This window comes from Molothrus aeneus, chromosome Z (genome assembly GCF_037042795.1).
Source record: "Molothrus aeneus isolate 106 chromosome Z, BPBGC_Maene_1.0, whole genome shotgun sequence".
Classification (NCBI taxonomy): Eukaryota; Metazoa; Chordata; class Aves; order Passeriformes; family Icteridae; genus Molothrus; species Molothrus aeneus.
Window position 1 is genome coordinate 37,527,526 of NC_089680.1, and position 3,428 is coordinate 37,530,953.

The window sequence follows — 3,428 nt, forward strand, 5'->3', positions numbered from 1 at the left end:
CTCGGTTGCACGAATACTTCATATACTAGATAGAAAATACCAGTAGTGAAAGAACCACACAGTATTTCATTTGTTCATATAACCATGATTAACTTCCCAACTGATACAAAAAAAGTCTTTTAGAGGCCCTTGGACTTGAATTCATGAACAATGTAATACAACAGTAGAGGCTTTACAATCTCTGCTTGTTCTCTAAAAAGCAGAAGCAGCTATCTTCCTCTCATGTGACAGCTAAACCAATCTACTCTTTTCTGCACAAAGAACTCTTGTGCTTTCTCTACACGCAGGTGGGAAAGACCAACTGTGTCTGAAAGCTTTTGCTTAGCATATCAGTTATCTCTTGCAGAATTTAAGTTGTATGTATATCCATATGTATTTCTTTTTACTTATGGAGCACAACTTCTTAAGTGATCGAAACAACTTCATATTTTATATTTTAAAGCAAGCCTTGGCTAAAATATTCATTAGAATATTCGTACCTGCTGGGTCCATGGAAAAAATATTTTTCCTGTGACTGCACTGAACTCCTACATACTGCAAGATACCCTCACCTTGTGACCCTGAACCTACACGGTTCAGGGTTTGGTTTTTTTTGTTTGTTTTGTTTTTTACATCTTAAGCAAACTCCCTCATCTATTCCAGGCAAGCTAACAGCAATGTCTAGATTGCCAGTATCAGATCACTTTACCTCAGTACAAAATAAAAACAAGAAATCCAGAGCATATTCCACCAAGGATTTCATCCTGCAGTGTACAGAGTATTTTGATCTTCACAGAGCAGCACCTATTTGCAATAGCCACATACTTCAATGATTCTCAGATGGTGTTTAATTTGAATCAGAGTACAATGCTAATGAGCAAGCTAAAAATAAACCTCAGAGAACATGCTTGAGCCAGGAGAGCCTTACATTTCTCAACAGCCCACTTCTGTGCTTCATTAGGAAGCAAGGATTTTGCTCTTAAATGTTTCAGCTTCTCATGAGTCAAAGAAAAAAAGATAAAAGGCACTTTTTTCTGATAAATTTTAACTTTTTAACTTTGCCTCCCTTCCCCAACTCCAAGTATCTTCTAAATTCTTTGTATTGGTATTTTCAAACCAACAGACAACAGCTCCTGTATTAATAGTCAAGAAATTCCAAAGAAATGGGTCTAAACTGAGTTCTAGAGTACTGAGCAAGGTCAACAGTGTGATGAATACTGGAGTTTAATGCATAAGATCACTGATATACACTTTAATAATTCCATTATTAACTTTGGATTATTTGCTTCATGAACTACAAAACTCAATACAGTAAGATTAACACACTGCATGGAAACAATCACTACAACATCTTATGGACCAGAGAAAGCAAAATGTCCTTCATTTCTGTGTCTTAATTTTGAAGACCTGCAAACAGCAATTGAGTAGCTAGATCATTAACAACTTGTTTTCTATGGATCAATGACTCAGTATTTTATACTGAGGTATGCATTACACATGCTATTTTAGTGAACTATGGTAAAGTACATAAGCAAACTTTACTTCTAAGAGCTTAGTGAATTCAGTACTAATTCTCTGCAAGTATTTTTCTTACAGAAGTATATAATGGCATATGAAAGCTCAACTGTAGCTCCAGTTCATTTGCCAATTGTACATTTCATTGTACTTCTCAACAATTAGATGTCTTGGCTTCCCTGCTATCTTGTATGGGTAAAAAAGCTCTATCCAATAGCCAGAATGGACACATTTTATTAGCAGCAGGAAGACAGAAAAAATGCAAGCTCTGAAAGAGGAGTCAATTCACCAAGAAAGGGAAAGGAAGTTCTATATGCTATATCTGCAAGTATCCAGTCATAGCAAGAAGAAAAATTATTAGTTGCTGAGCTGTTTGTTGTTTTTTTTCTTTAAACATCCGAAGCAAATTAGCAAAAGTAACTTGCATATGAGCAGTGGTCAAACCATGGGGAACCAGAAGAAACATTATGAACAGAAGTATTCACAACATAGCTATGTCAGAACAATCAATGGAGTTACTAACAGGTTTGATGGAAGAGCACTGGATGAGAAAGAACACGTACAGCAGACATTTTATAATCTGTCCAATAAAAATGCTATCTATTATAACAATCACAAATGGACGTGACCTTAGATGAGATATAAAGATCTCATTTTGAGGATCTTAAGCAAGAACTAAGAATATGGTCACCCAGCTAAATGCAATCCAAGCCTCAACAGGTCCCAAGAACACCAGGCTGTTGGCCAGGCTGCCAGGAGGCATGGCACATAGGAGCAGTGCTCAATGTGAAGAACAGGGACAAAAGAGTTAGCCATTCCCTGAACTGAGGAGGTCAGCTACTACTATGTTAGACAACTTCCTGCCACAGTTCCAGCACTGCTCACGGTTTCTCTTTTGCCATTAAGTACTTCTAATGAAATCAAGATTAGTAAATAAGAGCAAGATGGACAAGCCATGGTCTGACCTCCTGACAAGTCTCCTGTTCCTTCTCCTGATGATTTGCTACTGCTGATACCTACCATCTAACTACACATGTCCATTCTAACAATACAAAAGGTATGGCACATACTATGAAAATCTTGACAAAGAACTTTCTCATGCTGGTAACAAATGGCAGCAACTGCCACTTAACAATAGAATTGAATGTGCTACTTCCTAGAGACAAAGGTACTTGGCTTCCTAAAATAGTTACAGACACTTTAGCTGGACGTTATAGAAGTGTGAAATTTAGTTGTATTACTCTGTTAAGAGTACTCCCTCCAAGGCTGGTATGTTAAAAGGCGCAATTGTCAAAGAGAGTATTTCACTGCTAACAGGACAATATTCACAATCAAAGCCTAACTACACAGACTGAGCCATCCCCTTCAGTGGAACCTCAGGATCATCCTTCCTCTGAGCCTCAGTGATGAAGGCTCAAAACTCCAAAGATGGATGTCAAAACATACAGAGGTAGATTTCCTGCATAGGTTTTCTAGCTCCTATGAAGTAAAATTCACCTATATAAAACATTTGTTTTATTTCTTGCTCTGAAACCACCTAGCTAATCCGTTGAGATACATTACTCAGTAGCCACAGAAAATGAGTCCTCCTACAAAACAAGAAACAACAGCCTCTGTTTGCAACAGATACTTGCTACGAAGCTAATGTAATGGGCTTCTGTCCGATGTATTTCTTAAAAAAGCTATCAGACATCTCACACCAGTATTACAGAAAAGTTCTTAGGACTCTCTAATTCTTTCTCTCATTATTTAGTCAGCCAGTCACAGTCCAGATTGATCAGGGTGTACACACAGGTGTTTTCAAAACAGCAGTAAAGTTATATGATCTCTCGGATTCTACACTTCTACATGATCTCTACACAATGCTTTAGAGAGAGAAGTTGGTACTTTATCTCTAAAACCCTTAAAGTTTATGCCATTATTGAACAGAATTT